The sequence below is a fragment of the Trachymyrmex septentrionalis genome, unplaced genomic scaffold (genome assembly GCF_001594115.1).
Source record: "Trachymyrmex septentrionalis isolate Tsep2-gDNA-1 unplaced genomic scaffold, Tsep1.0 scaffold107, whole genome shotgun sequence".
Lineage (NCBI taxonomy): Eukaryota > Metazoa > Arthropoda > Insecta > Hymenoptera > Formicidae > Trachymyrmex > Trachymyrmex septentrionalis.
This window is the reverse complement of record NW_017304196.1, coordinates 1,689,272-1,703,892: the sequence shown is the minus strand read 5'-3', so window position 1 is coordinate 1,703,892 and position 14,621 is coordinate 1,689,272. Positions and strand designations below refer to the sequence as shown.

General features: G+C 37.5%; 1 long non-coding RNA gene across 1 annotated transcript in view; it reads right to left on the bottom strand.

Annotated features, from left to right (window-relative positions):
* LOC108746135 overlaps window positions 1-6,373 on the bottom strand; it is a 152,167-nt gene extending 145,794 nt beyond the window's left edge. The window contains exon 1 of the long non-coding RNA XR_001939146.1: window positions 6,238-6,373. This is a non-coding gene — a long non-coding RNA (uncharacterized LOC108746135). The remainder of the gene's footprint in view (window positions 1-6,237) is intronic.
* Between the last annotated feature and the right edge of the window lie 8,248 nt (window positions 6,374-14,621).

Genomic DNA, 14,621 nt, shown 5'->3' with positions numbered 1-14,621 from the left:
ATAGAGAGAGAGAGAGAGAAAGAGATGAAGAGCTTACACAAGCATCGCGTTACGCGACAGTACGACCGAGTTCGCAGGACCACTCCGTTGTACTGCGCTCCGGCAAAATATTCGTTTGCCTGAGAAATGTAATTTGCACGAATGAAATTTGTACGGTAATCTCCGTACGTGTGCGAGCGAGCAAGCGACCGCGATCTCTGCAGGCGCAGACGGTTAACTAGAAAGTTCAACACGATGATGCCGGTTTAATACCGCGGCTTTCGGAGAAGTCCCCCGCGTGTACAGGATCGCGTTTCGGATCGCGATTCCGTCTAATTCATACGGCGAACGGAATTCAAACAGGAGCGTTTCCCGATAACATCTACGACGAGCGTTGGCGAGTCGGCATGCGGCACCTTATCGTGTACGGTAACTAGTTAATTAAGGGACGGGCGTCTCTTAATTAAGTCGGCTACCTCCCGTTCTCCATCTGTCTCCTCCTACTTACGTCGCCACGCTGTCTTCGTATAAACGTCGAATTAATAACGGTCTCGCTTTCATCGCTTTCATATATAGCATTCTTGCGAACGTAACACTTACGGTAATATCGTTATGGTTCAGTTCCCTGCGAATAATTACGGCCACTCCGATAAATGGATTTGTGCTGTGCGTGCGAGGAGGAGAATGGATGTCACCAATTCCGTGCCAATTCCGTCATCGGGTAACAACATGGATCTCCTTTCCCTCGCGAATCACGTGGTATTCGGAGTAATGTATGCATCGGTACGCTGTGCGCGACACGTATACACAACTCGCGGAAGACAAGAGAGACTTAGCATTCGGCGATGTGCAACTTAATTAAGCGTGACGAACGAAATGCTTAACCGCGCACGTCAGTTTCCCCCGAGAAAGAGCCTCTTTTTTTTTTTGTTTTTTTTTTTATCAATCTTCTCGCACGTTCAATTCAACTTTCACACAGTGACACCGCATGATTGATAATTGCACCCAACGAAAATAAATCAATGGTTAATTTAGAGAGCGGTTAATTTGCTAGCACTGCAAATTTGCTGGAGGAGTGTTTGCACTTTGCGCGTTCGACGCGAATAATTAAATGTCTCGTCGGCGGAAGTGCATTCATCAAACTCGGATGGAAATCGTTTCTGGAGAATCGTATGGAATGCGGTGATACAAAACGTGGATATTTCTCTTGAGAAGGGTCGCACGGAACCCGTGGAATCCTCGCTAGATCACAGCTAGAATGTGCTCGTTTTCTGTCACGTATAAAACGGAAACTGACATACTATTACCCAGTGCATTCTATCATCTTCTCGATGTCAGAATAGCTGACGGTTTATATTTCATGAGTAACTCCTATACGTACGTCTCCCTATAGACGTAAGGCAATCAAGTTAAACGTTTAACGATGGTTAAAAAAAAAAAAAGAAGAAACTGTAATATATAACAGGGCACCGATGGACACGAATGAGCACAACAAGAATATAATTATTCAATGTATGCCAATATGTTTACTTCAACGTCCCGATATTTATTATCTCCACCTTTTGATATAGGAATAAATTCGCGTAAAAGTGTTTCAACTATTTTCAAACGTTCGTCGCGAGAAAGCGATTTCGCTGGCGACATCTTACATGTCGCGAAAATGTCACGTATTTGAGAATGCACGGCACGCGTACGGCATTCGGGAAACGCGAGCATGTAATCACACGGTTACCGGGCAAGCATCAACTCGTAAAATCTCGAACGATGGGATGACGCCGGGAATGGGGCGACGAGCAGAACGATCGGACACACGTATACCTATATGTGGCACGTGTGCATACGCGAGGAAGAGCAGAGGAGATGGATGAATCTGGTGCCGGGTCGACTGTGATGCACAAAGGGTGAAGTAACTTGATACACACAAGTCGAGACTTGATATGCAAAGCGCGTGTGCGACCATAGCGCATATTCCGCTGGCATGAAAATCCTACGACGACGACGACGACGACGATGACGACGACGACGTCAAGAATCGCGCGCCGGCTTGGAAACGTTACTCACAATGTCGGAAACCGCGTCGCTTAATAGCAATATTTTTTATTCCATGGCAAAGTAACAGGAGCCCCGAATCTCCCTCTCGCGCGCACGTGCCGCATTTACTTACAATTGTGACAAGTTGGCGTATTGCACCAAAGAGTCAATTTACATTTATCGTAATAGCAAATTCAGAGAAGTAAAAGGTGTACCAAAGTGGAACTATGATTGAAGATTACCATAACGATTTCGAAATGGTCCTCATATTTATAATAGGTATATTCGGAACTTAGTAATAATACAGAACAAACACAATTTTGTTAAAGTATCTATTCAAAGAAATCTATCGTTTAATGTTATTTCTTAAACTTGTTTCTTTTGAATTCGAAACGTGACGTGCGTTTTGCAGCGTAAAGTTGGCCAAAAACATTTATTTGTTAATAACTTTTTAACCGAAGGTGTGTAAAATCAATAAAATCGATTTATTTCAGCACGTCCATACAAAAACATATCGAATGAGATTAGTAAATCTAGATTGCTCGTAGTTGAGAAGCTAGTTTTTTACTAGAAGTGTGCAAAAAAAAAAAATTCAAAATGTGCAAACGACTATAGCGATCGAACGTGCTATAGAAAGTTAATTTGTTCAAAAGTTCGGAGATCAACTTCACACGAGTAACTAAATTTTCATGAGGAAAACTTCTTTCTGTATAATACGATAGTAATAAATAATAGTGATAATAAATCATTAAGTAATGTATTAGTACAAGTGTAATAAATAATTAAGCCAAGTAAATGATAACAGTAAATAATAGTAAGAGTAATCATGTTTTTAGTTAGTGGTATGCATATGATGTAAGTGCCTCCATTATTCGGAATTTACGACAGACCGGAAAAATCTAATTTAACTCTGCCTTGATCCAGGATTTCCGCACTTTTCTCTTGCTGTCTCATAGTAACGTCGCACTTTATTTTGCATTATAATTGGCAAGCGTACATTGCGAAGCTACAATTAAGCCTTTATTCAGAGTCAGACGTGGTTTATGCGCTACTAAACCTGCTCATTAAAATTTTTAAGTCGACAATCGTGACAATTTTACAATCCTGTTTATGTTCCGCACCACATCAAGATGTAAAGTCGTGTTCTTTTTATCGTAAAAGCTGCTTATTGCGACAGAAATAACCGAATAATAAATTATTTTTCACTTTGAATTGTTTTATTCGCACATAATATTCCATATTGAACGAAAAAAGAATTTACTAAATTTTAATAAATATTTGTTTGAATAATACCAATTAACGTAAATATGTATTTATTAGTACAAAAACCATTAATTTGATTCAAGTATCATCTTTTTATAGAGTAAAAATTTATTTATCGTGAATAAATGTTTAGTTAGTATTATTAAAATAAATATTTATCAAAATTTAGTAAATCTTTTTCAATTATAAAGTTTCTGTAAACGTGTGTCAAACGAAAATTCTAATTTTAATTTCTCAAAAATGTTGTATAGCTGATTTCTTTCTTCGAAAACTAAATACGTAAAAATAAATACTCAAGTAATACATATTATAGAGAAACAGACAGAGAGAGAGAGAGAGAGAGAGAGAGAGAGAGAGAGAGAGAGAGAGAGAGAGAGAGAAGAGAGGAGAGGAGAGTAGAGAGAGAGAGAGAGATATATGATGGAGTGTAGTACATCCAAGCACGTTCTACGGGTCAATATGGCAGGTCGCTATCGTGACTATTATGTGAGAGGCCAAATCATTACGATGAACACGTACGTTGATGTGTGCGCTATTAATGAAAATGATGCCACTGAATTCAAGCTGTGTGATCTATCAGAGAATTTCATGAAACCGTTTTAGTCAATTCTTAATAAAGTTGTTGTGTTTGTATCGTGAAATATTGCGTAGACGCTATTTCAATTACCTCGTACAATTGCAAAGAAAGTATAGGTCTAAAGAAAATTGTTTTTTAAATGCAATCAATATCGAAAGGATTAAAAACTAAGAATATTCCTTTTATAAATTCAATGCCGCGCTGATTAAGACCGCGTCTCTGCCGGATGCGGAAAGAATCCAATGCGGAGGGAGAAAAAAAACTTTATGCGTCGCGCTGGAAATGGAGTAGAAAATCGAAGACAGTTGGAAAAGCATTTCCGATATTGGAGACGCCATAGGCATACGATAAAACGCAACGTCGGTAAACAAGATTGAGCGTGCCGGCGCTCATTTGAAAAGTAGCAAAAACTTCCGTAAGTATTCTTCCGTAGTAGGAACGAGAAGACTAACTCGATTTGCCAAGGATCGGATAATAGTCTGAGCAATTTTTAAAATTACTTCCCAGTAATTCTCCAATAAGAAATACGACAATCCACACGAGCCTCGTTCTTAAGAGGGAAAGACGGACGGGAGGACATATAAGAACACTAGGCTAGAACGAGAGTTCTACCAAAATGAAAATCGAAATTTCGATTTCGATTCGAATGCATCGAGCTGTCGAATCGAGCCGCGCTAATCGGATCCTCGATAATAGCGGCAACGTGACCCGGATTTGAGACGTTTATATTTGAAAGTGAATCCGCAAACTCGCAGAGGCTATTATATTACAGGTACATAATTACGTTTAAACGCTATTCGACTGGTTTTACTTGGGCGGAATCGCCGTCAGATTCGATTGCGCTCATCAATTAATTCAGAGCGTAGTTAACTATAACGATTCGGAAGCTTGCGTGTGGCGTGCCATTACGATCGTTGTTAAAATGTCAGGCGCATTCAATCGCGGACAGAATTACGAGGACGCGCGCTATGAACTTCGTTCGATTGCAAATCAGTTTGACCACGGGTACATACGCGGTAGATGCGCCGGCTACTACTCGGAAATTATTTACGACGGTCTAGCTATACATCTAATTCTGCCTTTCCATGAAAATTTTAGATCTGAATTCACAATTTATTGTATGCTCATAATAAATATTTCAACAATCAACTCTATTGTTTAAATTCTTATTATAATTTAATTAACAATAAATTTTGAATACATAAATGTTAAAGATGTAAACACTAAATATATTATATTAAATTATTATTTAATTATTACGCTTAATTAAAATTATTATAGATTCAGCAAATTTATTAAATAAAGGATTTACGAAGCGAAAAAAATTACTTCACTCTAATATTACAAATTTGCTGAGTGCTTTCTAACTTTAATAACTTTAATTAAATGTAATAATTACTACAATACAATGTATTTAGCATTTCTATTTACAACAGCTTTATCTACATTTTTTTGTTTCTCTCTCAGATCGATAAATAAACATCTCTGTAATTTCTCTGCATTTAGAATTGAGTAGAATAAATTTTAAAAGTAATCATTAAATTTGCTTTTCATTTCACGTGAAAAGCGCCAGTTTCCATTAGTCGAATAGTATAAAAAAAAAGGTATTAAAAGTATAAAAAAGTAAAATAGATATTCAAGTAAAAAAGAAATCTCGTCAAAGTATAATCGTTTCATCAGTAAATGGTTATTTCACACAATGAAGGACATTGAGTGCCAGCTGTAATCAATCGAACGACAATTATTTCATGGCTAATGCCGGATGAACTCGAAAAAGCATATTATTAAACGAGAGAACACCAGAAATATTCTGTAACAATTTTATACTTTACATAGATGTGTGTGTGTGTGTGTGTGTGTGTGTGTGTGTGTGTGTGTGTGTGTATACAGAGCAGAATTGCGTTATAGATTCATATATGTATTTACATATTTTACATGTATCTATGTAAAGCAGAGAGTCGAGTTATATGTACATTCTCTATTTTCTTATCTCGATGAAAGAGATTAATAACTTTGTTTCTCAAGATTATATATATATATATATATACATTTTACATATTCCATACTATCGTTTCTCCGTAAAACGAAATTTCGATATAATAAAATTGTTTCCGAAGCCAATATTCTCAGCACAATTCTTTCACCACAATATATCAATAAAAGCTTAAAAATGCCAGTAACGGTCTCACAATATCTAATCCTTAATGGTTATTAATCGAGCTTCCCTAAGCTTTTCGTTCAATGAGAGATTTACGATACCGTCTAGTCTGCTTTTTATCCCCGTTCCGCGATAAATTCACGATTAATATAACACGCGGATCGGGACGACAAAAGGTTGGGGTTTCCGTACGGGAGATTAACAGTGAATTCGTCAAACATCGACTTACCAACGAGAGCGGTCAGAATCTCTCTCCAGCTGAGCGTGGCGTGTAAATCCACGTCCTGCCGACCGTTCGCAGCATCCGGTCCTCGTGCCCAGAATAATCTGTATTGTCCGAAACACGCTCCGCGCCGATTCACTCTCGCGAACGCGTCAACGGACGAGGACCATTCTATATTGCATGCCCGCACTTGTTCGTACAAAGTCGAGAGTTCACGGGGGGGAACGCACTGCTGGAAACGCGTGAAAAGTGCGAGTTCAACTTTTCGGGCTCAATTCATAAACACCTCCGACCACCACATCCGCGAGGAGAATTTAAATAGGACAGTACACCTGATTATCCTCTTCAGGATAAACCCAATATGTCCAGTAATACGTTGAACGATCCGATAAGAGAACGATAATCGAAGGAACGTTCATGTTTCTGGTCGCTAACCGCTCATGTATGTTGCATACGAGAACCCGTCCGGAAACTGGGAACGATCAATCATTACGTTGCGTGATGCGGTTATTAAAGGCGCGACTGAACACGAGATATCAAATCACGAGCGGACGATTCCTACGAATGATCGACAACCGGAGCCGAAATTTGACCGACATCGACGATAACGGACGACGTTCTAATGATTCCTCTACAGTTCCGTGGAAACTCTCATGCGTTCGCGAAAAAGCCCAGGAAAGTTTCGCGACGGCGGGAAAGGGAGGAGAAGGAAAGGGAGAGAGTGATGAAGCACACCGGGTTTCGATCATGGAACATTTCGACGAAATTTCGCTACGAGACCGACCGTCGTCGTCGACGACGATAACAACGGCGACGACGACGACGACGACGACGATGATGATGATGCGAGTGCGAGGTAAGTTTCAGTTCGCGCGCGAGTATCAAACTTTTCGATGAGTAATAATCCCTATCGGTTGCTCGTGCCTCTGTATCCCGAAGAGGGCTGCTCGAGAGCAAGATCCGTGATTCCGCGATCGCGTCTGGGAGAACATCGCGCTACCGATTTATCTCGGTATTTGATCCCGGCACGTTCATTTGCGCACGATCACACGCCTACGTACATATATGCGTATACGTGCATACGCGATTGCTCGCGCTAATCACTAATTTTCCGACGACTCGCGATTAAATCACCGGGGACACACTCTCGACTATCTCACATCGCCTCGATCTATCTATCGGTGATCGAAAGTGAGTCCAATAATCTGACACTGCGAGAGAACACAATTGATATACGTCGGATTTACGCGGACGAAGAATATCTACGCGCGTAATCCTGGATTCATGGCTGTCACTTGACTATTTGGCGAGTTGAACGAAGGATTCGTTGAAGAATCTGTAGAATAAAAATTTATCCGCTTCGGAGGACGATCTCCCATCGGTGGCGAGGAAGGGTGGTCGCCGTCGAAGAATTATGCCGTGACGTACTGGGAGTCACGCGCAGGTAGCACGTGACGCGCGCGACTCCTCTTGCGCGACATTGTCGTGACGGCGAGAGAAAGAGAGAGAGAGAGAGAGAGAAAGAGAGAGACGAGGGAGACGTACACAGGTCCACGTTACCCCTAGTCACGCGGGGCGCCCGACGTGACGCTCTGATCGGGTCTGTGTACCGGGGTGCTACTGGGGATAGCCGTATGCTTGTTTTTGCAGAGCTACGGGGCGAGAGAGTGAGACTGGGGAGCATAGTGGGAGATACAGGGTGAGAGAGGGTCGCGCGAGCGGGAGAGAGAAGACGAAGAGGATGAGAGGGAGGAACGGGCTGGTTGAAGCGAGACGGGGAGATTCGGTGGAAGTGGACGAACGAAGACGGCAGTAATAGCGAAGCTGAAGAGCGCGAGAGGGTTGACAGGGAGGGATGAAGCGAGAGAGAACAGAGAGATGGAACGGAAGAAAGAGGGAGAAAGAGAGGAGACCAACCTCCCCCCCCCTTCTCCGTCGGGTGGACTCGGCTGGCCTCGACGACTGGAGCGACGTCGCGACGGCGCAGCGGCAGTCACCACCACTACCATCCCTCTCTACGTTCTCTCCCTCCCGTCGCGAGAGACGTGGGCGACTCTCCACGCCACCATCCACCTCACGCTGCTTGCCAACCCCCCCCCGTGTACCCCGCACCTTTTCCAGGGCCACGGATCGATCTCGACGTCCGTCCGTGTATCCGTACGTACATCCGTCCGTAAGTAAACTTGCCGCTGTACGACCGCGCTACGCTGGTGTACACTCGCGATCAGTCAAGATCACGTATGTACGAGCGTATCTACATACGCGTGACAGAACGCGCGCAGGCCCCGTTCTCAGGAATGCGTGTGTCAAATTTGCGACATCGAGCCGACAGAATCTCGTGGATCTCGAAAATCTCATTCAGAGACAAAGCCGCGTTCGCGATTGAGTACGACGCGATCGAGAGAAAAGTTACTTAGCGTAACCCTTAAATCGTGTATACTCATATGCGTGTGTAATCGCGTTGCTAAGCGCGTGTTCAATTCGTAACACGGACCTGATCGAGAGGTAGATCGTAAAAGTAGTTTAATCTATCTCGGGAATTTTTTTGGTTTTGTTTTGTTTTTTTTCGGTACCTTGAGTATCTCGTTATGCGGTGATTAACGAGATTCCGGGAGAATGGCTAAGCCGCGAAGTTAACTTGAAAAGTTAACGAACATTATTTCGAATGATACGAGTACAATTGCAAGTTACAGCGAGAACACGTATGCTCGTTCGCCAAGTTCGTCTTCGTACGTTTGGTTCTCAACAATTCGCACAGTAGTATATCGCAAGGAGCCTCGTGTGTCGGTGCGAACTTACACAACTGCCATATGCGCGCTTATCTGCTGACATTTTCGTTTTAGTGGCGTGCACTAAACTAGCTCGCGCACGCACGTTGAATTCCTAGCTTGTAGACTTGCAATTTCTCATGGCACAACTATACGGCTAGTAAAATCGAATGTTTATTTTACTATTAAGAGAAGCGGTTTTTCACTTTGCAAAGTGATAAACGAGTCAGTGCGAATAGCTTCCTTTCCTAAGCTTGCAATAGCAATCTGTTACGCGAAAAACTGAAAACTAAATTCGGCACAAGATAAAATATACCCAACTTGAAAAGACTATATAATGTAAACAAAAAAAAATTTTTTTTAGATGGCTACTGTCAAATGAAGACAGATTGTATCAACGTGAATTATTTCACGCCAGAGAATATACATATATGCTATATATACGTACAGTAATAACTCTTAGCTCTGTATTTATCTTTCAACTTATTTTTGAAAATTTTAAGCTGAATGAGATACTCAAAATAAAGTTTCAAATTTAAAATGTAAATGGTTTATAGTAACGATATGTTGATAAAAAATTGAAATAAATGAGATAGAGATTAGACAATTATTTATATGTAATCACACGTTAAGATAGCGTATAATTTGTATCTAATATTTCGAAACAATAGATACATATATTATTTAGATGATAATATAAAACAAAATCGATAAACTATATAGACTAAAAAAATTAGGATAAACTTGGCGCATTACAGAATATCCACATATTTCTTATTAAATAAATTAATTTCTTTTGAATTTAAAAGCATTTTCATTTTATTTATTTATACTAATAATATTATAAATATAAATTGAAAAAAATCTTTAAATATTACAATTTTCTTGCACCAATTTTTACAACATTTAATCCTGAACAAAATGGGAAGCTTAAAGTAAACCTCAAATTCTACTAAAAAATATTGGTAAAGTAAAAAATCATATATATTCAAATATTAATAATTTTTTTCTATTTTAGATTTTATAAAAACTAATTTATTGTCATTCCATATATGTAGTTATAATATTACACATAACTATCTTTTCTAATTTGCGACGGTTTGTGAAACATATATTAAAAAATTAAATTTAAAAGCTTTAAATTGAAAAATAGCAGTATTTAATATATTTATTATATCAATTGTATTAATTTTATTCTATTTCTTTTTTCTCTAATTTTTTTATTTTTTGAACTAAAAAATTTAATTATTTATAATGCATTTAATACTAAATCCATTAATATTATCAACATATATCTTTTCATAGTGTACTTAGCTTTTGTAAAACTTTTACTTTAAATACAGATAATGAGTTCTAGGATTAAATATTTGTATTTTAATCCTCATTTGTTTTAGCCTATATATTTTAAAGCAACGAATCTATGAAATATTATGTTTATCTGTAATATATTTCTGTGTCATATTCTTATTCATTAATATTTAATTAAATATACATATTCATTATATTTAATACAATGTTCTTTTTTCATAAATTCGTTACTTCAATTTAAAATAAAAGATAATTTGAAACTCACAGGAACGATGCGCAGCAGCGGAGTTATGAACTACGTTGCAAACTACGTTCAACTGTAAAATACAAATATATTCAAGTTATTAAAACGCTCGAGCTAATTAAAGTTCCTTTCTTATTTATTTTAGGTATTAAATTTTTTATTCATCTTCGAATAAATATTTTATAACGTAGTTACATAATTTATGTAACTACAAAAAATTTTTTTCCTCCTTTGAAATGTAATCCTCTATAATGTTTTATGAATGAAAATTTAATTCCTATTTAAATCATTCGAATAATATATTTCTTTTGAAACAATCTACATATAGAAATAAATATCGCAAATAATAATATATGTGAAAGATAAATAATATACTCACCCTATGGTTGCTCCGCTGTTGCCCGATGCCTCTCAGGCCTCCTCCTCCTCTCAGATTTAATGACTGCAGTTAACGAAACACTCGCGAAAATATAGTTAATTATCATAGTTGTGGATGACACTTTGTACGACATTCCGGAAGCGATTGTGACAATACGATCGCGCGATATTTTCTACGGCACTCCCGATCGCGCGTACTTCGGTACTTAGTTTCCGCTTTCGAATAAATTTTTCACGTATCTCCAGAGTCTCCTCCTATGTCAAAGTGTATCCGGAAAAATATTATCTGCAAACAGATATAATATTGATAAACTTCTAGAAATGAATAATGAGTGCCGTGTATCAGTTCACCCACTACTATGGAATATATATTTAATTGTAAAATATATTCGTATATTACATACACTCTGACTTCTCAGTTTAAAAATAGCAAGCAAACATTTAAATTGATTAGAAGCGCGATGTAAAATGTATCCCAATGTGAGCAACATCAAAGAAACGTCGTAAATAATAAAAATACCAAGCAATAATTTATAATCTTCGTTCTCCTTCGCTTCGATTTTCAATTTAACCGACATTAACATGAGATGTCGACAGTCGTTGCCTTGATGCGATTGCAAATTAAAATAGTTGATCGTAAGAATGTATTGATTCATATGAATTGTTTGCAAGAAATTGGATTTCGAGAAATAGTGTGAAAAGTAATGACGGAGTGATACATATAACGACCAACTTGTTTGAGTATCGTTGCGCGAATGATAACATAACAACCTTGTATTATCATTATTCATCACACAGCGTGACGATGTATGCCGCGCACGAAAGGAAAACAATTATCAGGCGTCGTATCTCAAAACAGTCACCGTAATTACAAATATTTAACATACTATGAAAATAGCTTTTCTCTGTGTCCCAAGTTAATTTCAATTTCTCTCTTTCTCTTTCTCCCCCTCCCCTCTCTTTCTCCCTCCCCCCTCTCCCCCCTCTCTCTCTCATACACACATACATAACGTAATATATAAATCAACCAAAGAATTAGAGCTCTCTATTTCAATCTACAGAGCATTAATATAAATTAATCATTAATTATTTATAAATATAACACTATTATTTTTATCCACATTTTGGCCGAAATGAACAAAACTATGTGATTTTAATGTGAACTGAAAATTGAATAATTCTAATTAATTAAATAAACCAAATTAGATCCTAGCGAAAAATATCGCGACTTAATTTGTTTTTTTCGTTCATTACAAAAATTATAGAATTTCACTGCTTTTCGAGGTGTAAGAAAAATAATTAATTAATTTCCATAAATATTTCGTCGATCGATATAAAGGTAAATTTCATTTCTTGAATGAATTAAACATTAAATAATTTAACGATACGTCCATATATCGAATTTGCAAAAAGATAATTTCATATAAGTGTATTCTATCCTATTAATATGCAACATTTAATATGCATCAAAAACATTAAAAAAAATAATATTGAATGACTAAACTATTTTTGCAAAATCAGAATCCCCAATATTACGTTTTATAAATCTATTGTTAATTTTCAAGTCAGGTTTGTCACACGTAAACATAAATATTCTCTTTTCAAATTATGTCTAAAACATATTAAAGTAATTACGGAATTTTTTCCAATTTTCATACTCGATTCATACTAGGTTAAAAAATGGTTAATATATACGTACTATCCCGTTGTGTAAGGATCGAAACTAAAGAGAGAAATAGACATGAGAGAAATAGACTCAAGCTGTATTTCAAGACAAACTCCATCTCGGTGTTCCTCAGTTGAATTACAAATATGACATTACGAATATCAAATTGACTCTCAAGATCCATTTATTATCTTGTCTCAAGAGACCAAGCCAAGTTCTTCAACAGAAACGCGCGGCTACAAATACAAATTTTATTAACTGTAATTGTAAGTTCTTCAACGTAACTTTTTAGTATTCGACACTGTTAATCTTATTCGCATATTTTTAATTGCATATGCGAACTCGAAGCTGCGGTAGAATCTATGTATCACAAGTTTATAACCAAGTATTGTAACGATATGGAGAGCGGGTTGCATGTATCCCCTGTTAGCCAGTTTGGTATTTGTGTGTACCAACGTAAACTTGGCAAATACATCTACATGTGTGCACCGCTCGTGTGCGCCGTTCGCGTTAAATTCATGGAAATACATTCGTTGCGATCCAAAAGATCCAAAAGAACACGAATGAAGTCTGGATAAGTCTTACGCACGCGCGTAATTTGGCACCGCGTACGTAACGTCGTAAAGTTGCAACGGCATGTAAATGTGGCACGAAACTGCGCGTTTGGCTCATCTCCGACCGCATCTCTAACTCGCGTGCCGAATTGTTCTCCGTTGTCTGATAGCTCAGACACGGGACTAAATCCACGTACAAACGCACACGCACACACGCGCATACGCGCGAGTACGAGCGCACATGTGATCTATGTGCGTACGTTGTTCCCGTTGATTCTCGATTTACACGACACGCTGGTACACCGTATGCATACGCTTCGAAACAGACGCGATTTGCTCGCGTGTGTCGGTTAATGTAATTCTTCGCGCGCATATTGCACGCATCGCGCGCCGCGCTTAGATCCGTGTTACCGGACGGACCTTATCAATTTGCCCTCTCTTTTTGCAAATGGAGTATCCCGCGCCACGGATAATTAATTAACCGTATTTCTGTACGGTTGGCGTATGCGCCGAGCAAGCGCGCGGTACATTATCGCGCAGACAGATATTACTGTAGCGTTTTGTCCACGTTTCATGTATCTTACGGTGTTGCAGATAAAACGGTGCTGCAGTCACGAATTCGAAATTGCTATTGCTAAGAAATGCAAATAAAGAATTTTCATCCATTCATCAAACACTAAAACAAATTATTGGTATATGTAACTACAATTATATGTTACCAATTAATTATGGTTGTTATTGCTATAATGTTAGTAATAATAATTATGTGTACAATTCTATCTCTCTCAACAAATATATATATATATATATATTATAGTAAGCAATTAAAAATAATTATAATTACAATTATTGTTATATACAATAAAAATGATTGCAATTCTCATTATATAACTGATAGTACTTTTTTGGACCAACCGTATTTTATACGATTGTCCCAAAAAATAATTATACATTGTAGTTAAATTATAATAATTGCAATCATTTTTATGGTAATTATATAAACATAATATAGTCATTAAACACGACTATATAATATAGCCATATTATAATTATCTCAAATCATCAACTACATTTATTTAAAGAAATATATTATATTATTATTAATAACATTACAGCAGTAAATAGCCATAATTATGGTAACATATGTAACATGGTAGTTATAGTCATAAATACTAAAATTTTTCTCTCAATATATAAACTGTTGTAAAAGCTTTATAAATAACAAAATGTTCTTTCTTTTCCCCCTACCGAAATTCAAATCAAAATTTAAATATAATTTAAACTGATTTTCTATTATACAAATTTCAATCGTATTGTAATCTGGATTATAGAAAAGCTTTTTAACGCAAAATGGAAATATATTTCGCCCATTAACGTAATCCTGAATTTTTTTCACGCGGAAATTCGCAGCAATAATGAAAAGTATTTTTAAAATGCTATTGAATTTCTTCTCTCTCTCTCTCTCTCTCTCT